Source organism: Podarcis muralis, chromosome 2 (assembly GCF_964188315.1).
Source record: "Podarcis muralis chromosome 2, rPodMur119.hap1.1, whole genome shotgun sequence".
In the NCBI taxonomy this organism is placed as follows: Eukaryota; Metazoa; Chordata; class Lepidosauria; order Squamata; family Lacertidae; genus Podarcis; species Podarcis muralis.
This window is the reverse complement of record NC_135656.1, coordinates 55076527-55101678: the sequence shown is the minus strand read 5'-3', so window position 1 is coordinate 55101678 and position 25152 is coordinate 55076527. Positions and strand designations below refer to the sequence as shown.

At 44.3% G+C, this 25152-nt stretch overlaps 1 pseudogene; it reads right to left on the bottom strand.

Moving 5' to 3' along the window:
* Positions 1-20064: 20064 nt before the first annotated feature.
* Positions 20065-20583, bottom strand: LOC114592736 (small ribosomal subunit protein uS19 pseudogene; annotated as a pseudogene).
* Between the last annotated feature and the right edge of the window lie 4569 nt (positions 20584-25152).

Below are 25152 nucleotides of genomic sequence, written 5' to 3'. Positions count from 1 at the left end.
TATTCACTTTAAAGTTTATTTTTGTGTGTTGCTTTGATTTCAGGCAAGAAAACACACACACAACAATATAAGACCAGTAAAGCAATAAAGAAACTCACTTATCACAATTCTTAGCATTGGAACAGCTAGAGTGAAACAGCATAAGGAAATTTTCCCTAACTATATAATATAAGTTAAACATGGCATTTACATCATATTCAGGAAAAAAATATAGGCACCTGTATTTGATTGGAATTTGATCAGAAGCTTGAAGGACTTCCAGACAGGAAATAAATGGGAACCACAGTGCCAAAATGTATTTTAAAAATACATACATTATTTCTGGCTTCATCAAATAAGTTGACGGATATTAAAAGCCACTGAAATTGAATAAGAGGTGAGAAATTAACATATTTTGATTTATTGTTAGGTCCACTTCATACAGCATTGCGGCAGCCAACTCAACTCAGAAACTAGGCCAGATTAATAAACGTGAAGTCAATCTAATCAAAGGAAGACGTACCCACCAAATGTCCAGAAAAAATGGGACAGCCTGTTTTGTTGTTCAATATCATGGTGGCCATTTTGGATGCTGCAATCTCACCCACAATCTCATCCCAAAAAAGTGTTTTATCAGGGCGAGATTGTGGTGCAGGTCACGTGACTCACATGGGAGCACATCCCAGAAGACACATATCCTGTTTTTTTATCTGCAAAAGTTGGACAATATGAGGAATATCTGCAATGCTCTCAAATCTTTATCCACATTTTCACCAGTTTCTCAACTGGGATTTGTTGGCTGCTTCAAAATAATATGAGCTGCCTGCAAACAGGACCAGTATTGTAGGGTACAGTCCTATAGACCAGGCTTCCTCAGCCTTGGCCCTCCAGATGTTTTTGGCCTACAACTCCCATGATCCCAAGTTAGCAGGACCAGTGGTCATGGATGATGGGAATTGTAGTCTCAAAACATCTGGAGGGCCGAGGTTGAGGAAGCCTGCTATAGACCCTTATCTTGGAACAAGTTCCATTGAACTCAATGGGGCTTTACTTCCAAGCAGACACATATAAGATTGCATTTTTGGGTTAAAACAACAACACTGGGCTTCACAGTCTACTTTGTAATGCTAGGATGACAGAACTGATAAGAAATGAAGATATATTGGCATGTTACCCAGCACACAATACCATTTTGGGGATTTCCAAAATGTAATAAGAAAGAAGGCATGGCAGTAGACAGTGGGAATTTCTGCTTCCTTTTTCAAGATACCCATGTTTTTCTCGCATGCTGCTCCATTGCTTGGAAAGGAAATCCCCCCCCCCCCCCCCGAAGTCTCCTATTTTGCTAGCTTGCTTTTCTTTTATTCCTCTTGTCACCAGGCACCTCCCGGTTCAGATTTGTCACCTTATAAAGATCTGGCTTTGCTGAGATGTTCTAGTCCTTACCAATGAACGGCAGGATATTGAAGGATTTGGGCTGCAATCACCAAGCTGCAGCAAGCCTGCCTCTTTAATCCAACTCATTTCCATGCGAGATATAACTCATTCAGCTCTTGATTTCCTAGAGTTAATACTCTATTTCCGAGAGTTCATGTTGCTAGTCACTAAATCTTTGAGGAGATATATATATCAGCTGCGAATCTTGCCCATATGTATTGTCAAACTGCACAAAGGAACACTTGGAAGAGGATCAGGCAACCTTCCCCCCCCCCCCTGTTAAAAGTTGCAGTCTTTTTGAGCAGCCGGTGGGAGCTGCATGCTGGCAGTGGCCAAAACCAAAACTGGACAGGGACATCCCCTTATCTATGTCTTTCTGCAGATGACTTCCTCCAAAAAACAAAAATAAATCTTGGGAACTGTAAAGGTAAAGGTAAAGGGACCCCTGACCATTAGGTCCAGTTGTAACCGACTCTGGGGTTGCGGCGCTCATCTTGCTTTATTGGCTGAGGGAGCCGGCGTGCAGCTTCCGGGTCATGTGGCCAGCATGACTATGTCGCTTCTGGTGAACCAGAGCAGCGCACGGAAACGCCGTTTACCTTCCCGCTGGAGCGGTACCTATTTGCACTTTGATGTGCTTTCGAACTGCTACGTTGGCAGGAGCAGGGACCAAGCAACGGGAGCTCACCCCATCGCGGGGATTTGAACCGCCCACCTTCCGATCGGCAAGTCCTAGGCTCTGTGGTTTAACCCACAGCGCCACCCACGTCCCACCCTTGGGAACTGTAGTAGAGACTAAATTCCTAGCACCCTTTACAAACTGCAGTCCCCAAGATTCTTTGGGTAAAGTCATGTGCATTGGACATACTTTTAATGTATAGAATGATTGTCTCTCCCTCCCAACCTTTCTACCCAGCATGCTGCCAGAGATTTGATCTTGCTAGAGATTTGAACTGATGGCTTGCAGAGGTCTTTTGAAATTAGGCCAAGTTTACCCACTCCTGCTTGATGCCAGGGGCCCATTCCCTGTTTCCTCTCTTGCACTAGTGGAGATCAGGCAAAGGAGCTTCAGGAAGTCTGCTGCTGTAGGCCTGCGACTTCTCTCCCCAGAATTAGCCAGTGGCGCCCATTTCCAATTCCAGCTGGATCTCTTGACATCAAGCAGATCCTCTGCCGCCTTTCCTTCCTCTTCTTCCGTCCAGTAGCTTTATCCTCTTGGAAATGTTCCCCCTGGTAGTTGAACAAACCACTTGGCTGGATCCTCTCCCTCCTGGGCTGTAGCTTAGGCAGGCAAGTCTGGAACAGGAACTTAAGAAAGAAAATTTCACTCACTGTAAAATGTGCCTCGTGCAAACATTTCTTCTCAGAATTAAAAAAAGAAAAGAATACCCTGCAGCGCTGATGGCTTTTGCATATTCTAAGCATGTGCTGTTGGCAATGCTGACTTAACTGAAATGTGAGGAGAAGCAAAGAGTAAGAAACATCTATCAGACAAAGGTTAGAAACTTTAAAAAAATGTACAAAAACTCCTTCTGAAGCTTAGGAGCTGTTGGTAGATGCATGGACTATTAGTCCATCTGGGTTGGCACTTCTGTTATGACTAACTGCAACTTTCAAGGTTCTCAGGCAGAGGATTTCAGTCTGAACCTCTCAGATCCTTTAAGGAGAAATGCCAAGATGTATTTGGGACTGAATATATGGAAAGTGTGTGTCCTCCTGGCCACTGAACTATCCACCCACCCCTTCCCCCATAAAACTAGCCGTGCCTTGTTCTGGAGCCAGCGTGGTGTAGTGGTTAAGAGTGGTAGACTCGTAATCTGGTGAACCAGGTTCGATTCCCTGCTCCTCCACATGCAGCTGCTGGGTGACCTTGGAGCAGTCACACTTCTTTGAAGTCTCTCAGCCCCACTCACCTCACAGAGTGTTTGTTGTGGGGGAGGAAGGGAAAGGAGAATGTTAGCCGCTTTGAGACTCCTTAGGGTAGTGATAAAGCGGGATATCAAATTCAAACTCTTCTTCTTCTCTTCTTCTTCATCTAAGCTACTTATTTGTTTTATTTCCTAACATTTATATACCACTTGATTGTAAGAAAAGGCCCTCGAAGCTATGACATCAAAGCCATGATGAGTCCTGCAAACCCTGTCTTCAACTGAGACTTTTACTATGGGGCTCCTTTCACCTATATGAATATAAAGCATTGTCAAACCTACACAGTGAAGAGCAGTGTCAGCTGTTTGCTGGTTTTCCCATCACTCATTCCACATTTGAGAGAAGCCTCTTTAGACATATGGCTAATTGCACAGGAAATGCAGAGTCCTTTACAGGAAGAGCCAAACTGGAGGCTGCCGCCACTCAAACTGCAAATTGCTGTCACCTGGAAAATAAGATTCCCCCCTCTCTGCTAGCAGTACCACACTAGGAGCTGCTATACAGACAGCAGCTCTGTGTGTTGGGCAGTGTGTGTCAAAAGCAGGTATTGGCTACTGCCAGTGATATCACTGGTCCCCAGTAACACTTGCAGATGCCATTTTGATCCATTATTGTATTGTTATGATCTTATCATTTGCATTGTTTTGCATTTATTTATTTAGTTTTAAAATTTATGCACTGCTTAGTAGAACTTCAAGTGAAAAAGTGATCTACGAATGAGAAAGGATATTTTGTTTTTGTTCGTTTCTCTCTCTCTCTCTCTCTTTGAGGCCAGCTTCTGACCAGTAGAGTATTCCAGCAAGAACACTATACGGTTTAAAAATGAAAACACAGCTCTTTAAATTAGGAGTGAGGGGAGAGGGGAACCAGCTGATCTCCTTTGAGTACAGTGGTACCTCAGGTTACAGACACTTCAGGTTACAGACTCCGCTAACCCAGAAATAGTACCTCGGGTTAAGAACTTTGCTTCAGGTTGAGAACAGAAATTGCACGGTGGCAGTGGGAGGCCTCATTAGCTAAAGTGGTGCTTCAGGTTAAGAACAGTTTCAGGTTAAGAACGGACCTCCAGAGCAAATTAAGTTCTTAACCTGAGGTACCACAGTACAGCAGTCCTCCCCGCACATTCACATCCAGCATGGGAGAGCTGGCCTGTGCTTACCTAGGTCTGCCTTAGCTCTGTCTTTATCGCTGACAGACTTTTGCCCTCTTCCATCATCTGGAAGAGTCCCAGGGAATTTGGAGAAGAGGTGCCCCACATTTGCTTGGAACTATGCATAAAATGACCTTTTTGTTTGTTTGTTATATACATAACTGGACACACATCTGCAATCCCAGGCTGTGCCTCCGCTGAAAGCTACACACAAAGAACGGCTCAAACCAGAGGAGACACTTTAAAGTGCCACATGTATTCACAGCACCTAATTTGCCTTGTCCTTTGGTAATTTGTCTGCGTTCTTTCCTCCTCTGCTGCTTCCTGCCTCGTAAAATGATAGCCAGCTGCCTCTTCAAGGGAATGATGGAAATCCCCTGGGAACAACTTAGAGGGAGGGAGCGTTGAAGAAAACATGTACACACACACACAATCCCCAAATGGATGATCACCTAAATGCTACCTTGAGCTGTTTATCAGTCCATATGGCTGATTGGCCACCAGGGCTGTGGAGAAAGAAATGGCAGACATATTCTTTAAAAGAAAAAGTGGGGGGATTAGCAGTTTTTCCCTTTTGTGGCAAACAGTTAAAACATCTTAGTATGTTTTTCATATACCTTCCAAGTTACTGACACCTATCCACCCTTCTAGGAATATAGGAAATTGCCTTATACTGATTCAGACGGTTAGTTCATCCAGCTCAGAATTGTTGACGCTGACTTGCAGCCCAGGGTCTTCAAACAGGGTCTTTCCCAGTTCTATCTGGGGATTGGGGGTGTGTGTGTGTGGCCTTGAACTTGCAACCTTCTGCATTCAAAGCATGTGTTCTACATGTGACAGACCTTTCCTCTTTTTTGAAAAAAACACCTGAAAACCCTGCTGCAGGAACAGAATCCTTGTGCAGGATTCATGCTGCTAGGGGGGGGGGGCTGGGCAGGTGAATCCTACCCAAAATATATGTCCCACCTGATCATTAAAACACCCAAGGGAGCTAACACAAATTGTAAAATCCTCAATGAAAATTAGAACAATTCTAAAATGAAACAAAAACAATGCAAACAAAACATAGCAGTTAAACATAAGACGCTAACAGAGCCATTATTTCTGTCAAATACCTCTCAAAGATCTCTGGGATAAAATGGCTTTTGCCTGGTGTCTGCTGTCTAACAGACAACAATGATGGAGCAGAGTGAACTTCCCTGGAGAATGGACTCCATAATCCCAGTGCTGCTACTGAGACAGTCCTATCTACTGAGTAAAAACCTTGTTTAATTCAGATGGTGGGGAAACACAGTGCAGGGACCCTGAAGAACACCTGAATGTATTAATAGGTTCATATGAGATGTATCTTGAGGCTAGATCATTTAGGCTTTAAAGTTCAAAACCAGAGCTTTGAGTTAGGTCTAGAAACCTACTGAAGCCTGTGGTGTGCGTTCCGTGGACTAGGGGGACTAGGCTAGTCCTCTAAATGCTCCCCATAAATTAGAGTATTAAAGTATTAAAGCTTGGTGCATCCTTCCCTGGGAAGCCTGGGAAGCTTTTGCCCAGCTTAGGGAGGGAGGCACGGTGCTCATGAGTGCAACGTCGAGACATCGAGATGTCACACGTGCAACATCATTCCTGCAATTGCCCTCGCAAGCTGGCACCTCTGGCCCTAACTGTTCCCCTATGAAAAATTTCACCGCACGTCACTGACTGAAGCCAATGGAGAAAGCCAGCATGAAGTCTATTGTATTTAACAATGTAGGTTGCCTCATTCTGGACCACTTGTAATTGATCTCTGTTTTCTTCTTGCTTTTAAGTATTTTAAATGGCAACCACGTCTGTCCTTAGTCATCTCTTCTTCCCTTTTCAACTTAGCCAACTGTGAAATTTCATCTCAATGGCAACAGCATCCTTACAGATCTTTTCTGAGTTAGTTTCATTTTGATACATCCTCCATGGTTTGTGCTATCCAAAACTGGATGGAGGGCGCACCAAAGAAGATTTTACCAGCACTCAGGTAGAGCTGTGTTACTTTTTTATGGGTCTTGGACAAAATGCTCTTGATAAACCTAACACTGCCACGTGCCAGACGCTAGCACTTTAGTTCCTGGAGAGGAACAAGCACTCCAGACAAGCTCCACAATATATATAAGGCATCCATTCCTGGAACTGCAAGGTGTGTAAGCACATGTCAATTGGTGGGTGGAAGTGGGAATAGAACAGCTATCTCAGCAATGTGCTTGCTGAACTGCCTGACGCATGCCACTCCTTGTAATATGCTGGACTAGCCTTGCAAATGGTTTTAAAACTTGTTTCATATGGGATGCTGAAGAGCCCAAAGGAAACACAGACTCTAGCCAAACCCAAATTTATGTCTGTGGTTTTCAAGCTCATGAGATCAATTTTTGTTCAGTTAAAGAAAAAAAATTCAAAGCTTTAGTTTCTTTTCGAGTTTCTGGGCAATGTACTATGGCTCATAGGAAGTGTTGCTGCAGACCCATGGCTCTACATTTGTTGGATTGCATGCTGAATGAGGCCTGGCTGAAATATGGGCCTGTGGGGCCTCCAGGGGGGTCAAGTGGGACTCGGAATGCGTTACAGGGCACTCTTGGTCACTGCTTCCAAAGCACGAGGAGGTATTGATATAATGTCAACAAAGGGGAAAACCAAAGGGAGAGTGGCCTCCCCTGGGATTAGTATACAGCCCTTGGATATACGGTGTAATCTAGCTTCCAAGGGAAATTTACTCTTTGAGCTTCTAACATCATTTCTGAATAATCCCTTATTTGATGTCAGTCTCAAGGCATGCTTTACAATCTGCGCCTAAGCATGTTTACTTGTAAGTCCCACTGACTCCAGCGAGAGTAACTTTTTCATAAATATGGGTAGGTCTGCAACTGTTAAATTAATGATGACACTGTTGGCCTGTTTCTTGTTATGAGGAGCATTATGTGCAGTTCACTCCCCCATGTTCATAACAGGAACCCTGTGAGGTAGGCTGAACAGAGAAAGAACGACAGGCCAAGGGAACTCCATAGCTGAGTGGGGATTTGAACCCTGCCTTCCCCAGTCCAATGTTGTGTCCCCTGAGCCATGCTGACTCTGTAATTTAGGCTGCAATCTGTAATTTAGACAAAAATAAGTTAGGCCTCAATCCTATACATGTTTATTGAGAGTAAGTACCACTGCACACCAGACTTCATCTCCTCTCCCATGTGCCTGTCAAACCCTCTGGAGCACAGGAAGGAGGGATGCACAGGAAGCATGCAGCAAGATGAGAGGGAAGGTGCTCTTGTGTTCAAATCCTGCTTATGGGTTTCTTACAGGCATCTGGTTAGCCTTTGTGGGAACAGGGTGCTGGACTTGATGGGGCTTTGGCCTTATCCAGCAGGCTCTTCTTAGGTTATTAAGATTCTGAGAGATGTTTTAGGCATGTACTCAGTTCATGTAGGCCAGGACTTCTTGGGCTTCGCAGTTGCTCTGTGTGAATTGAGAGTGTGCCTGGGAAAACCCCCCAACACTCTTGCTCAGGGATGCACTGCAATGGAAAAGATCAGCAGTCTTGCAGAGAATCTAGGATGAGGTTACCAGACATCCCCATTTCCTGGGGACAGTCCCTGGATTTACAAATCAGTCCTCATACAAAATCCATTGAAGCTGAAAAGTGTCCCTGGATTCATTGAAAAAAATCTGGAAACCTTAATCTAGGATCATAGGAAGCTGCCATCTAGTTTAGTATTATCTATGTAGTATTATATATCTATCAGCCATCTATCTAAGTACTGTCTATGACTGGCAGTGGCCTTCCAGGGTTTCTGACTGAGGCCTTCCCCAGTCCTGCATGAAGGTGCCAGGGGAACCTTCTGCATGCAACGTGGATGTGCTATCAGCAGCCTATGGTCGTTCCTCTAATCTAGTCCACCATTACTGAGCTTGTCCCAGAGAAACTGCTGATATGCTTCCAAGGAACTTTAGGATTTTCCATGAGTTGTTTGAAAAACACTACCTGAATGGATTCCAAGCTACTTTTCCATTGAAGAATTATAAAAAGACAATCCGGATTGAAGAATTCAGCAGATAACAAAACTCAGAAGTTAGTAGACTGCCTCATGCATTTGATTCATCTATTTTATTCTTGCATAGGCCAAAGAAGCCAGTACATTTTTTTTTAAGTCAGAAACACGCAACAATAGTTGATATATTTAGGGTTTATCCCAATGGGATGTAACAGCCTGGAAAGAAATGCATATTAACATCCTTCAGGATAAAGTGTATTGGAAGATAAACATGTGGGATAAATAAAGTGCAGAGCAGGAAGCAATGGTTTATAAAGCAGTGGCCAAGAACAACACAGGTGATGTCAGAGCCTAAATCCCCCAGTCCACCTCCTCCCCTTTTTGAAACCATTCATATCACTCAATAAGGACCTCCAAGATGAACTGTTAGTTTCTTTTGGAATTTCCCCAACTCAGATCTTGGTAGTTGGGGAAGTGGAGACTAGTATTTTAACATTCATTGCCAAGGCCAACCTTAGCATAGAGCAGCGGTGGGTAACTGGGACCCTCCAGATTTTGTTAGATAACGTGGATTCCCAACTAACTCTCATCAGCCCCAGCCAGCCTGACCAATGGTCAGGGACGATGGGAGTTGCATTGCTTTATTTCCTTACATTTATAATTCCACTTTTCTTCAGTCAAGGAACCTAAAGTCATGTACATGTGATTCTCAGATGGTCCCCTATTCAGGCACCAGATCCAAATCTGCTTAGCTTCAGCAAGGTGTTGCTTCATGTGCCTTCAAACCATACCCTGGGACCATCAGGAGCATGTCAGGTTTCTCCATCCCTGACAGTGGCTTTCCACGGTTTCAGATAAGAGTCTTTCAGAGCCCTATCTGGAGACGCCAGGGACTGAACCTGAGACCTTACGCATGCAAAGTGGATGCTCTACTACAGAGCAATGGCCCTTCAATAATGCGTTGCTTTTTAACAATTCATTATTTTCTACTTTGGATACAATGGGACCATTTTAAAGGATTACTTTTCAAATGTGGTCTTTTTGCTAGCGACAGTGAGCCTGTGCACGTGGATGTGGACATGATGGCAAGTGCATTTCCCTTTCTGATTAATCTCCTTTGAAAATACCATTTGGATTGTTTACATGGCGTTGACAACACGGAGTCTGCCTTTTGCAGAGCACAGATAACAACAAAGAGGCTTGTTAACCTTTCAGATGTTGTGCTCTGGATACAGCAATAAACCCCTTTCTGAATCACAGCCCCCTCAAAGCATTTGTAAGAGTGGAGTATTCTTGAATCCATAATGCCAATGCATAACGCAGGCATTTAAAACAGGGACCAGCTACCTTCCTTTAAAAGAAGAAGAAGAAAGAATGAGACAGAAGTTCTATATACGTTCGGTCAATCCTAACATTAGGCAGTGAGATGACTGCCTCAGGTCATATGGACACCATACATTTAAAGCAGTCTTATACCACTTTAACAGTCATGGCTTCCCCCAAAGAATCATGGGAATTGTAGTTGAGAATTGTTAGGAGACCCCTAACAGACCTACAGTTTCCAGTACCCTTAACAAATTGCAGTTTCCAGGATTCTTTTGGAGAGCCATGACTTTAAAGTTGTATAAGAGTGGTTTATATGTATGTATCAGGCAGGTGACTTGGGATGCCTTGAAAGGCATCAAATTGTTATTGAGACTCCAGTCCTATACATACTTACCTGGGAGCCCCATTGAACTCAGTGTGGCTTTCTTCTGAATAGACATGTGCTGAACTGCACTGTTAATTTATTATTATTGCGGGGGGTTTTCCCTGCCAGGAAGAGAGAGGTTCTTGCGGGAATTTCTGCCTTAGGTGCCAAAATAACTGGACTGGTTGTGGGTGCTATGCACCTTGGTTTGGGACATGTGTAGGAGCATTGTTTGCTGCTCTGCTTCAGGCTACAAAATTCCTTGGGCCAGCCTTGCTCTTTCTATTCTTGCCAATAAGGGCGCCCCCACCAAATGAATTGCAGTGAGTAGCTATTCCCTGGTTATGGAATGCCCTCCTCAGAGAGATTCATCTGGCATCTATGATCTGGTTTCTTTAAAGCCACACCAGGTAAAGATCTTTTTTATTTTCCCAAGCTGCTTTAAACATTTCTGCCTTGAGCATTTTTTATGACTCTATAAGATTTTGGGATCCTTAAGATCTGTGAGAAACAAAGCCTTAAATCCCTTGATAGGGGAAAAAAGATGGAATATGTACATATAATAAGATACATAAATAAAAATGTTATATGTTGAGATAGTTATACTGTTGACAGGATGGTGAATGGGCTTAGATGTCAGTTTGAAGTTAATTTGGGGATAAGGTCCCTGGGATATGAGATTACAAGAAGGATGAATCTACGAGCGATGACAGTTTTGTATAGATTATACAACCTTGCAGACTAACATCAGGAGAAGACAAAGAAAAGTGGAGATGAAAGGCAAAGAAGTCTTTCAGTGTTCTAAAGAAAAAGGAGAATCATACAGGAGATGTTGCAGGGAAGGATATGTCATATATTAGAGGAAGAAAATTCAAAAGCCAAAGAGTGAGTTATATATCTAGCGAAAGATGCTAGTAACAATAAGGGAGCCCTACTCGTATGTCATAAAGAAAAGAAAGGAAGAGGCAATTGCCGGATTGACAGTCAGTTGGGTGGTTGCATTACTCGCAGAGCACACAATGAAAAGAATTGTTTGGTGATTTTGTCTGCATTGGTTGTGAATTGAAAGAAAGAATGGGAAGCCATTGGAAGTGAACTGGGGAAAGAATATTGGTTCCTCTCAATCAATTCAAGCCCACATGATCTGATACTGAGTACTGTTAGGAATTTATGGAAAGTTTTCCTTACCAAGTAATAATAATCAACCTGAATAACTGGACAAATGTTAACTGCCTATGTTTTAGTGGAGAAGCAGAATCCAGGGCAGGCGAGTAACAATGTGGCCTGCAAGCTGATTCTGATCTTCCAAACCATTTTATCTAACCTCTAGTAGCTCTACCAAATGTTAATGAAGAGGTAATAGAAATTTTACTCAGAAGGAAAGTAAGTCTTGTATAGCACGAAACCTTTCTCTTTGCTGCTTTTATATAACACCACTGCTATGCCTGAATGTAGGTGATCTGTCATGGTGAAACTCTCATTCCTGGATGGAACAAAGATTATTATTAAGCAGCCTTTTTCTCAAGCCTGGGTTCCCAGATGTTGTTAGACTAAAACTCTCATCATCCATAGCCAGCAAGGGCAGCAGTCATGGATGCTGGGAGATTAGTAGTCCCTCCCCAGAACACTGCCTAAAAAAAGAAAAAGTAAAAAGTTGGAGATCCCAGATATAAGGATATGGCAATCCTTAAAGAAATTAAATGATGTTACAGTTTTTGCAGATCCAAAGCAAACTCAAGAGATGAGTAGCGGATATTTTTAAGCTAGTTAAAAATCCATAATATAAAAACAAACAGATCTGGCATTGAGTTAAAAATATTTTATGTATCTATTGGCCTTACTTAGGAGTTAGATGCATTGGATAAGTAGAAGAGGTTGAAATCTTTGAAAACTGCCTGGGGTGGAGAGAACAGCATTCTATTATCCTGATGGTTGCTGCAAATCATTGTACAGAGAGAAGGTGGAGAAGGAAAGGACATCTATTAAGTGAACATAGAAGTGAGCATGAGTGGAGGAAGAAGTTATTATCTGAACTAATAATAAAAGTCATCCTGCCTGTCATAAAAAGTGTAATTTCCTCTTTGTGTGAGTAGTCCACATGACAAAGGATATAAAGAAAAGCCCCCACCCTGTAGTCATTTTGAAGGAGATCTGAGCAAGGTGTGTGTTTTCCCTTGGTGTGCATACAGTCACGTTGCAGGAAACTTGCAACTCTGAAGGCCTCTGATTCAGCAAAAGGCAGCTAGCAAGCTTAGTCTTTGAAGACTGAAGATATTGTTTCCATATGGATCACATAATGTGGCAATGGAGGGGATCTGAAAGCTACCTTGCACCCAGACATCTAAACCTAGGCAAGACCATCAGCACCAAAACCATTAAGCCAAATAACAGGATAATGCCTATGACTGCCACGCAGAGTGTAGTGTTCGGGTCATGCAATGGGAGCAGGGATGTTCAAGGTGTAGTGTCAGAAATGCCTATTGTGCAAATAATCCATCTATTCACTAAAAGCAAACCCAGATGTCTCAAGCCGTTTTCTGTAGTGGTGATGAATATAGGAAGTGAAATGTATAAGCAATTGGTTAGGCAGCCAGGGTGCAAAAGAGTTAAATATTTGTGTGCTGGTTTGTGTATGTGTTTGTCTTATCCTTCCAGATAAATGCAGTTGGACATCTCAGTGGAAAGACATGATTCCAAGAAGCTTGACATGCAAGAGCCCGACTTCTGTTGACAGAAAGGCAGGGTGGGGAAGAAGCTAGATAACCACTTCAGAGCTTCCATCATCTCTACAGTTCTCTTGCTTCCATCACACCCTGTTAAGACATTTGGGGCCTGCTCAGTAAGGACAATGGTTGCCTCTAGTTAATTTCAAAGGGTGGGAAGAGAAGGCACAGGGTGGTCATGTGTGGAGCTCCTTTTGCAGAGGGACGTCCTCTATTTGAAAAGCCCTCAGAGGACCCTCTTCTATTTGACGGCATCCTCTATAATATGAAGGGTGGTCCACCTGATCTTGTGTTGTTCAAAAAGAAAGAAAAACAAGAAGGGAGAGTTGGGGGTGAGGGGCTTGAAGCTGCCCATCCACAACCTAAGAAAAGAAGAGAGCGAGCATATTTAAATGTTCAGTCCTTATTTCTCTGAATGTCCCTGTTGAAGGACCAGTAGAGTCTGAAATGTGTTAGAATAATCAATATCCCTTTTGTCTACCCCACTGCTTTTTGTTCCTACTTCCAGTTCCTTTGGAGGGTCTCAGTTTTTGTGGCGTTTCATCCGCAGTTAGCAGACTAGGGGGAGGTCCATAGGTCGCCTGCTCCCAGTCTTTCCTGCTGTGGTGAGATGGATTTTATTTCTATTTCAGTTACAACAATTATTTCTAAATTTGCACCTATACATATCAATTGGCACCTGCAGATTTTATGCCCATCTGCATCCATTTTGAGTGGTGGTGGTGGTGCTCTTCCTCTTTTATTGGCAATGCGTAAATGGCCATCGCAAGAGCACACTTGAATGTAATGAATGGCCCTGTGCAACAAATTACGCCTTGTGTCATGTAGCCGTTCGTTCTTAGTGACCCGCGTATGTTACAGATGGCTGTCTGCCCAAGCAAGGTAAAGAACAGGAGATGGCAACTCCAAATGTAAAGTCATTGGAGGGCAGATGAACAGAACCCACAAGGCCTCAACACCTGAAAAATACTGACTGTTGCTTTTGAAAAATAAACTAATATTCCAAATTCCTTGCGAGAGTCAGCTCCTAAGCCTCAGATGTCCAGGACAGAGGAAGCGAGAAGCGAGTCTCTTGCCAGCAGCCTCAGTGCATTGAAAACATATTTTTAATAATATCCAGATGGATCCACAGAAATTGTTAGCTCCCCCCCCCCAACCCTAAATCAGTTGCAGGATAAATGAGATTCAAGTGGTTTAGGAAGGGCAAATTGGAGGAGAGCTCTAGTGCTGTGATCCCCAAGAGACCTAGGATATGTCTGAAATACAAAACGCTGTGGTGGGAGTAGTGCTTCCTATGAAAACTTGGAAGGGAGGCAGTGCAGAGGCCCGGCAGGCTGTTGCACTGGGGAATGACAGCTTGCATGCACTAGGAGCGATTTGACAGAGCCACTACCTCTTATGTTTGCACAGAGCTCACTAATTTGATCTGGATTTGAAATCCTGTTTTATTTATGAGCCTGCTTTTAGAAGCGGCCTCCCCCTTACACTGCTTGGGTATCTGGGGATATATGACTTCCCCCTCCCCCTAACCCGCAAAAGAAAGGAAATGGGACGAACTTTGCTAGTCTGAAAATGCTGAGTTTTCTGCGCTGTAAATCAAAATGGGAGAAAGGCAGGCGGAGGGGAGAGGAAAGGGGACTTGTGAGGCCTGGAGGCCTGAATTCAAAAAGTATATTGGCACAGCTTGTTCCTCTTGGTACATTTAGCAGAGTTTGGCAAATCTACAGTCTACTTCAATGCTGGGTGATGGTGAGGCCTAAGAATCTGCCCTCCTGGACGTGTCCACCACAAGGTTGAGGGAGCTCCTCCAAAGACCTGTGGATGTTTGGAGAATTCCCTGATGGTAGACGGTCTGAAAACCATTTGCTTTTAAGGCATAGGAGTGATCCAACCAGAATCAAATGCATCTAAAGGCAATTACAGTTATTTATGTTCTGGTTACATTTAGGGCTGACTATTGTTAACACTTTGTACATAGCTGAGCAGTGTTTAGAAAATGCAGTTAGTTCAAACTTCAGCCACAGGACTTGCTTACAGGAACTAGTCGGTGGAAACATACCTCATTGGTATTTAAATAATTTCACTGGCTTCTAGTCTGTTTCCAAAGCTAATTTAAAGCACTAGTTCTTGGCTTTAAAGCCCTATACCATAAGCCACCTGAGAGCTCCCATACCAACCTGCCCTCTTTGAGGTTCTCAAGTGCCACACCATTTGAGGTTAGTGGCAAGCAGAGAGAGTGAGAGTGTGTGTGTTTTCTCAGTAGTGGTACCCCATTTGCGGCATTCTCTCCCCAAAGAGATCTGCCTGGCACCAGCATTGCTATCCTTTCAGCACTAAGCAAAGATGCTTTGAACACAAAGCACCGTATTTTTCCATCTATAAGACGCCCCCATGTATAAGACGCCCCCTATTTTTGTGGACTCCGATTTAAGAAAAGGGGGGGAAGTATCCATGTATAAGACGACCCCTAATTTTTGACATTGTTTTTTAGGAAAAAACCCTAGTCTTATACACGGAAAAATACGGTATATAAGTATGTAAGAAAAGCCTGCTGTATCAGGCCAGTGGCCCGTCTAGTCCAGCATCCTGTTCTCTCACTGCCCACCAGATGCTAGTGGGAAGCCCACAGGCAGGACCTGAGAGCAGCAGGATTCTCTCTCACACACAACCCCGGTGATTTCGAGCAACTGGTACTCAGAGGCATTTTGCCTCTTGACAGTGGAGGTAGAACATAGGCATCAGGATTAGTAAGCACTGACAGCCTTCCCCTTCCCAGATTTGTCCAATCCTTTAATTTATTTCTAAAAATATGCTGCCATTGATTGTATTTCATCTATGCATTTTATCTTTTTGGTGTGCTGCCCCGGAAGCTTTGCTGAAGGGCGTTATATAAAGCTTACAAATAAAATATGTTTTAATAATAACCATAGTACATAACAAAAGGAGCCAGACAAGAAAAGCCTGGCTGGGTTTTTGGAACTAGTTCCGATTTTCTGCATCCAATTTTCAGTGTTGGCTTAAAAGGATGGATGTCTACAAGCAAGGCAGGCAGGGCTGCAAGCTTTTATCAGTTCAATCGATAGATGAGTCACCTAAAGCTTGGGGGCATTTTTAATTGGAGAGCATGCATGTTAAAGGTCCCCTTGCTTATTTTTGAGGCTAATGTTGCTCTTGCGTGTTCAGAAAACCTGGATGTAAAGTTTAAAATCGTAATAATGACTTTTCCTCCTAAAAATGAGCGGTAGATTTTGTTTATTAAATGATAAAGTTATATTTTTCTAAAATCTCAAAAAGTCACCCGTGCTGAAGTTTTGGTAATATACACATTTAATTAAAGTTAATTGATGGATGAATTAATCAGTTTAAAGGCAGATGGCTGATTGGCTAAAAATTCATTGATTCATTGACACCAAATCCTTCCTGTGTTACATTTTTTAGACACAAGAGTGTCTTTCAAGCATGGCTGTAACTCAGTGACTATGAGATTGTGCTATAAATCAGGAGGTTCCCAGTTGAGATATTGCATGCATCTGTTTTGATCTCACCTGGTGACCGTAGGCCAACTGCTTTCTCTCAATCTCAGCATGCTATTCCCTCCATCAGCCAATAATACTTAAAACGTTAGTACAACCTTACACAATTGTTTTAAGGATTTCAACAGGCAAGTTCTTAAAGAAATGGGAGTGCCTGATCACCTCATCTGTCTCCTGAGAAATCTCTATGTGGGACAAGAAGCTACAGTTAGAACTGGATATGGAACAACTGATTGGTTCAAAATTGGGAAAGGAGTACGACAAGGCTGTATATTGTCCCCCTGCTTATTTAACTTATATGCAGAATTCATCATGCGAAAGGCTGGGCTGGATGAATCCCAAGCTGGAATTAAGATCGCCGGAAGAAATATCAACAACCTCAGATATGCAGATGACACAACCTTGATGGCAGAAAGTGAGGAGGAATTAAAGAACCTTTTAATGAGGGTGAAAGAGGAGAGCGCAAAATATGGTCTGAAGCTCAACATCAAAAAAACAAAGATCATGGCCACTGGTCCCATCACCTCCTGGCAAATAGAAGGGGAAGAAATGGAGGCAGTGAGAGATTTTATTTTCTTGGGCTCCATGATCACTGCAGATGGTGACAGCAGTCACGAAATTAAAAGACGCCTGCTCCTTGGGAGAAAGGCGATGGCAAATCTAGACAACATCTTAAAAAGTAGAGACATCACCTTACCAACAAGGGTCCGTATAGTTAAAGCCATGGTTTTCCCAGTAGTGATGTATGGAAGTGAGAGCTGGACCATAAAGAAGGCTGATCGCCGAAGAATTGATGCTTTTGAATTATGGTGCTGGAGGAGACTCTTGAGAGTCCCATGGACTGCAAGAAGATCAAACGCATCCATTCTTAAGGAAATCAAACCTGAGTGCTCACTGGAAGGACAGATCGTGAAGTTGAGGCTCCAATACTTTGGCCACCTCATGAGAAGAGAAGACTCCCTGGAAAAGACCCTGATGCAGGGAAAGATGGAGGGCACAAGGAGAAGGGGACGACAGAGGATGAGATGGTTGGATAGTGTTCTCAAATCTACAAACATGAGCCTGACCAAACTGTGGGAGGCAGTGGAAGATAGGAGTGCCTGGCGTGCTCTGGTCCATGGGGTCACGAAGAGTCGGACACGACTAAACGACTAAACAACAACAATGTATATGAAGCATTTCTTCAAATTGCCCCAGGTTCGGGGGTGTACGGATTCACCATTATATTATTCTTTTTGAGCTAGATGCTCCCTATGTTCTGGTGGTTCCCCCCCAGGTGTAAGTTTTGGAGCTATTCAGTGGGGCAGAGCATGGGGAGGGAAACAATAGGAGAGTGTTATTGTCTTCATGTCCCAAGAGCATGGATCTGGACTTTGTTCTGATCCAGTTGAGCTCTCCATATGCCTTCTAAATATTATATAAATATGGATGATTTAAAACAGTATTTTTAAAATGGGGCTTAAGGCAAGTATGTGCAAAGAATGCCAATGTGGATTGCTTCCTTGGACGGCGATGGGCATGGGATGTCTACAGAGAAGCCAGGGTGAGGGGAGGAAAGGAGGTCAATGCCCTGTTCCCAGAGGACCAGTTGCATAGATTCCCCAATCAGGAAACACAGTCAGAGAGGATGTGGCAATCAGAAGATTCATATCCTTGGAAATTCCAGTGTATAATGCTTGGGGTGTTTGGTACCATATAAGTGTGTGAATGTATGTCTTATTTGTATATATATATATATATCCCAACTAATGCGGAAAACAGGATTTCCTGTCACAAGCTGTGTTACCAAAAACCCCTAAGCAGTGAGAGCCGCAGGAACGGTCATTAAGCCATAAGCAGGTAAACTCACTATATAAAGCCATCCCACCCTGTTGGGATTACATGGGCTCTCTCTTGCTTTACCCCCAAGTTGCTTTTGAGGAGAGTAATGGCTGTGACTGGCAGTTCGTCTGCTTGTATGGAATCTCACCTGAGGGTTGGAAAGGCCAGATGAACATGTAGTCGTCACAGGATTCTTCCTCCTCGCACCCTGAACAATTAGAACCAATACAGAAGTGTTATCATTTATGCCAGTGCTTCTCAAACTATCTGATGTGGTGACCCAGCAATTCACTCTCCCCAATATGCCAGGGAACAGAACCATATTTGGTCCCGGTGGAGTTGCTGTGGACTCACAGCTGATGGCTTGTGGACCAGCACCTTGGTCCTTGGACCTCCACTTTGAGTAGCACTGATTTTTGCTAGCTGTCTCTCTAGTGCATACTGTACAAAAACACAAGCCAGCCATTTAGGCTGAGTTTAACCATAACATTAAATCAAAATTTCTGCTATGGGAACAGGCCTGGGTGAACCTTGGTCTTGCATGCTCCTCATACCATCTCTTTTTCCAGCACAGCTGTCAGAAGGAAATTGAAAGCATCTACTTCTGTTTTCAACTACCTGCAGTTTGTAATTATTTCCAACTAGGTTTTATTGAGAGTAGAAACGTTGAAATGAATGAACATGACTAATTTCAGTCGGTATGTTGTGAGTAAAACGTAGCTGAATACCACCCCAGGGACCTTAGTTTGTTTTAATGATAATTTACCCAAACAAACCAGGACTGTAAATCATGGTTTGACATTGGACCACAGTTTTAAAAACTATCTACAGTTTGTCCCAAGTTAGTTTTGTGGAGCAAATGCCTCTAGATTCCTCTGCAACTGTGCTGGAGAGAGGGGAAGGGAGCATGCATAAACCCAAGGCTCATTCAGTCTCATTCCCATAATGCTAAACTATGGTTTTGTGTTTGGTTTGAATGAGGCCTTCCTCTCTTTAGCCACACATTTTAATATTCCAGGTGGAGTGGGACATTCCTTTGCCAGTGACATTTGTTAGAGAAAACATCCAAAGTCCAACTGACTCCTGAGAGATTTGGTGCTATATATTTCTCACAGAGTCCAGTGCTACACAGATGTAATGCGATGTCTGCCTCATATCTCAGATCTTAGCAACTTGAGGTTTGACATTTATTTTCTCTCCCTGGTATGTAGCTGCATTCAAATAAATCAAATTCAGCTGAAAACAAGTTTTGCAAAATTTTACATCTGTAATTATCAATCATAGCTGGAATGACACTCCTGTGAGACTCTCATTGTGTTGAATAATATCCTGAATAGTGTAACTAAGGATTACCAAAATTGGAAATGTTTGGGATTGAAGACATTCAGGAAAACTTTGGCCTGTGGAGTTTAAGACAGATAATATCTAGCTACGAACAGAAAAGGTATTATAGGAAGATTTGCTGTAGACCATGAGGCACAATTGAAATGTCCTATTAAAATAAAAGAGAATATAAGCTGGCGGTGTTTCTGAATTAGACATTCACAGCAGAATCTTACGTGTGGCTACTGAGAAGCAATACTTCGCTGAATTCGGTGGGGCTTTTTCACAGCTGTGTATGGGATTGCAGCCTAACTGAGATATTCATAGGGATCAGGATCCCGCCCCTCAAAAAATGTTGTTTTAGATGTGTTATGTCATTCTCCAATCCTGGCCAATGAAGGAAAGCTAATTAATGGAACAAACAAGGAAATAAATACGTTGTTCACTGGGAACTGGATATGTTTTATTTTTATTTTATTTTTTGTTGGGAAACCCTTTTATTTACACGAGAGACACAACTCTTCCCAAATCCCCTTACTTCAGAGGAATGAACCGAGAGGAGTGGGTGGCCCCAATTCCAGGTCGGCCGTGCTTAACGGGCTTGTAAGTGATGGAGAACTCTCCCAAATAGCGGCCAATCATTTCAGGCTTGAGTTCCACCTGGCTGAAGGTCTTCCCATTGTACACACCAACCATGCTGCCCACCATTTCCGGAAGGATAATCATGTCTCGCAGGTGGGTCTTGACCACCTCAGGCTTCTCCATGGGCAGGGCCTCTTTCTTGGCCTTGCGCAGCCGCTTGAGGAGGGAGTGCTGCTTGAGTGAGCTGCCGGCGCTGGCGGGCGCTGTACAGCTGCATCAGCTTCTCGTAGGACATGTCGAGGAGCTGGTCCAGGTCAACACCCCGATAGGTGAACTTTCGGAAAGTATGCTTCTTCTTCTGCTCCACTTCCGCCATCTTGGCCGCAGTCTCCTCCAGGAAAAGCAACTGGATATGTTTTATGAAAAAATGATGTGTAGGAGAAGGGGGCAAATCAGCTGGGCCAATGACACATTTTGACGTGTGTATCTGTGTTTGAGTGTGCATGTGCCCCCAACCTTCTAAGTTGTGGGGGCATATCTATTAAGTTCAGAAGTCTACTCACCCTCTTGCTGAAATGAAGCAGATAGTTTTTAAGAGCTGACAGCTGATTAATTATAACTGACTAACCATCTACATTACTGGCACGTGGGTGGCGCTGTGGTCTAAACCACAGAGCCTTGGGCTTGCCGATCAGAAGGTTGGCGGTTTGAATCCCCACAACGGGGTGAGTTCCCATTGTTCAGTCCTAGCTCCTGCCAACCTAGCAGTTCAAAAGCATGAAAAAGTGCAAATAGATAAATAGGTACCACTCTGGCAGGAAGGTAAATGGCGTTTCTGTGCGCTACTCTGGTTTCACCAGAAGCAGCTTAGTCATGCTGGCCACATGACCCGGAAAAACTTTCTGCGAACAAATGCCAGCTCCCTTGGCTAGTGAAGCGAGATGAGCACCACAACCCCCGAGTCATTTGCAACTGGACTTAACTGTCAGGGGTCCTTTACCTTTTTAACCATCTACGTTAATTTGCATTTAAATAAATTTGCCCATTCCCGCAGGAAAACATCCTTAGGCTATACTCCTATAACCGCTTACATGGGAGTAATTCTCATTGTACTCATGCTTTTGAAGACTTGCATAAGTTTGTGCTGTTATTGAAAGAAGTGTGAAAGGGCATATTGTTTCATAAACAAAGGTTTAGCACTCTGAGGCAGAACATATGCTTTAAATCATAGACTCATAGAATTGAAAGGGACCCTGAGGCTAGTGTAACCCCATACAATGCAGGAATATGCAGTTGTCCCTTACGGAGCTCGAACCTGCAACCTGAGCACAAGAGCACTCTGCCCATCTGTGATTCCCAGCAATTGGGATTCAGTGGTATGATGCCTCTGACAGTGGCAGTAGAACACCTGGCATCTCCAGGTAAGCCTGGGAACATCCCCTGCCTGAAACTTTGGGGAAACCCATTGCCAGTCAATGTAGAGCCTACAGCAGCACTGAGCAAGCTAGACTGGGCACAAAGCTGGTTCCTGTGCCCCACTCATTGTGAGCTCTCCTCTAAAACTCTAAAAAATTCCCCCTTCCATTTCATCCGCTGAAGCAACTGATCAATATAGCTATGCACATGTACTTGGGACTAAGCCACTGAGAGGCCCTCACAGTCCTGACAAAACAGTGTGTGTCAATAAGAAGTCCCAGAGAAACGAGGTTTCTGCTGCGTCAGAGAAGGGTATGCATCTTGCCATTGGCCCTATCCTTACAGAAGCACAGTGGACTGGGAAGAAGGGGCAGATTTGACTGGGACTACTGAAGTATAAAGCTGCAGTCATTTCTGGGCTCAGCGTTTGGGAAACGGGAGAACGTGCTGTTTTTGAATTAGTGTGCAACATGCCTTTGATTTGCTCCAGTGTATTGATTTGCTGCCGGTGGCAGAGAGGAAACTCTGTTCTCTGCAACGCTACCAGCTTTTCATCCTTCTCATCCCTATCTGGGAAATGTCTTGTGGTTCCTGACCGTTGGCTGTGCTGGCTGGGGCAGATGGGAACAGTGGCGTAGCGTGGGTTGTCAGCACCCGGGGCAAGGCAAGTAATTTGCGCCCCCTAACCCGTGGATTTGCGCCCCCTAACCCGTGGATTTGCGTCCCCTAACCTGTGAATTTGCCCTAACCCCAGATGTTGCGCCCAGTGCAGCCGGCCCCCCCTGCACCCCCCACGCTACGCCACTGGATGGGAATTGCCACAACATCTGGAACCCGTTGTGGCGGCTGGTCTAGTGGGGCAAATGAGGCACTGCCCCAACTGTGTGCCCAGCCAGCCCCCACCTACCTGCTTCTTACTTTCTTCTTCTTCTTTTTCCTCCTCCTCCTCCGTCTCATGGTTGCCCCTAACTCAGAATTATGGGTGGAGTTTTTCTACTCTGTCTTCCACTGGCACTGACTCCCGCTTCTGTTTTACACCCACCCCCACCCCCCCGCTTAGGTGTCCACCATCTGCTTTCTTTGTCCATTTCCAGTAACTGTCACCTAGCATCTTTTGATTGCGATGGCATCCCATGCTGGCTATTTTTAAACGTGGCTTTCCTTGTGATTTGTTTGCATCCAGGCTACAGCAAAAGCTGTCACAGCAAATGTAAGTACATGTGTCATTTCCTCTTCCAGTTCTCCTGGGCTGCCGTCTTTGCAGTCCAAATCGGATGGGAGAACTGTTTAGCTTCCTTGCTGGTGAGATTTGCTTAGTGGATTTGCTGTTTGCCTGGGGGCGTGGAGCATTTCCTTTAGAAAGGGTGTTGAGAAGGAAGCCTTCTATTTATGTACCAGCTAGCTGTACTGCAGGTGGTAAACCTTACAGCGTATAAATTTTCCCCTGCTGTAGCATCTTAGAGGTCGGCAGCACCCTCTTCTGGGCTTAATCCAAAGGCTTCTGACTTACTGAGATGTTAAGCATGACAGTACCAAAAAATAAAATAAAAAAATCTAAATGTCTTTTTCAAGACTGGTGACTGCCTCTGTACTGCCCCCTTCTGGATCTTCCTCCTTGCTTTACTTCAAAAATATAAATTATTTTCCACTCCAGCAAATGCTAGGAAGCTACTGTGACTCTGTGTCCCTTTGCACCTTATAACATAATGGTGGGCCTTTAAAATGTTTCATGTGTACATGTAAAAATGTACATTACCACCATGATTGATGTGTGCTTAAAGGTAAAGGGACCCCTGACCATTAGGTCCAGTTGCGGACAACTCTGGGGTTGTGACGCTCATCTCGCTTTACTGGCCGAGGGAGCCGGCGTACAGCTTCCAGGTCATGTAGCCAGTATGACTAAGCCACTTCTGGCGAACCGGAGCAGCTCATGGAAACGCCGTTTACCTTCCCGCCATTTACCTATTTATCTACTTGCACTTTGACGTGCTTTTAAACTGCTAGGTTGGCAGGAACTGGGACCGTACAATGGGAGCTCATCCCGTTGCGGGGATTCGAACCGCTGACCTTCTGATCGGCAAGCCCTAGGCTTACAGATATGTTATTTGGATGCACTTGAAGTTGGGAGCAGTTCCCATTGCCCGAAAAAGGGCTTATGCATCAATGTACTGTGGGAATTCATCCTAATGGTAGTAATTGAGCCTCTGGCTATGTTGCCCTAGGGCGATTCCAGGGCAGAATCCATTTAGTGCTGCTGAGACATTGCTTTTCTCCATTTAGCTGGAAGCGGAATGAAAAAAGCGGATGTCCTGCACATGACTTAATAGCACACCGCAATGTCCTTCCCCCATGGGCACGTCTTTCAGTAAGGTCTAGTCATACGTTAGTCCAGTTCAGCCAATGTCCTTCTTAATGCCAAGCCTCCTGTTTGTAAATCCAGCTGCTGCGTAGTAATTCCTTCTTTTTTGTGTCGATCCAGCTGGGGAAATAGTGAGGAATTCCCCACCCCCACCCCAGTTTGGCCCTTGAATGGCCTCTCTAAATTGCCCCGTGTCATTTTCTCTTCCTGTGTTGCTGAGTGGGTGGGGGGAAGCTTTATCTACTGACTTTAGCTTCATTGTTTGTTCTCCCCCCCCCCCTTATTTTAATGGCAAAATTTCACTCTAGCAATAGCAAAATAGTACTTTCAAAAGAAAAAGAGGACATCAATAATGACCCCCCCCCCATCCGTCCCCATCCCACCAGGAAAGGAACTGCAGCACCCGGTGTCCATGGCTCAAATAAATTGAGGAACAGCTACTGTGGTTAGGTAAAAGGTAAAGGGTAAAGGGACCCCTGACCATTAGGTCCAGTCGTGGCTGACTCTGGGGTTGCGGCACTCATCTTGCTTTATTGGCCAAGGAAGCCGGTGTACAGCTTCCGGGTCATGTGGCCAGTATGACTAAGCCACTTCTGGTGAACCAGAGCAGTGCACGGAAACGCCGTTTACCTTCCCACCGGAGCGGTACCTATTTATCTACTTGCACTCTGACGTGCTTTCGAACTGCTAGGTTGGCAGGAGCAGGGACCGAGCAACAGGAGCTCACCCCGTCACGGGGATTTGAACCGCCGACCTTCTGATCGGCAAGTCCTACGCTCTGTGGTTTAACCCACAGCGCCACCTGCGTCCCTCCGTGGTTAGGTAGGAAGCTGCAATTCTGGCATTCCCCAAGAAGCACCAGAGCAGGGATAGTCAAAGTAGTGTCCTCCAGATGCCATTGGAGCACAGTTCCTATCATCCCTGGACATTACCCATGCTGGCTGGGGCTGATGGGAGTTGGAGTCCGTCCACACCCAGAGAACACTGCTTTGGCTATGCCTGCCTCAGAGCAATGCTACATCATGGGATTGTGGCACATCAAAATGCTCTGCAGCTCACAGGGTCCTGGATTGTGAATTGTGGGTCTGCCAGGGTTTTGCTACAAACCCACTCAGACTTGAGAATTGGGGGACAGGGGACAGGACCCACCATTCTAAGAAGTTAGTAGGCCAGGGAAAGTGGGAAGTGTGGGAAGGAAGAGAACTTGAT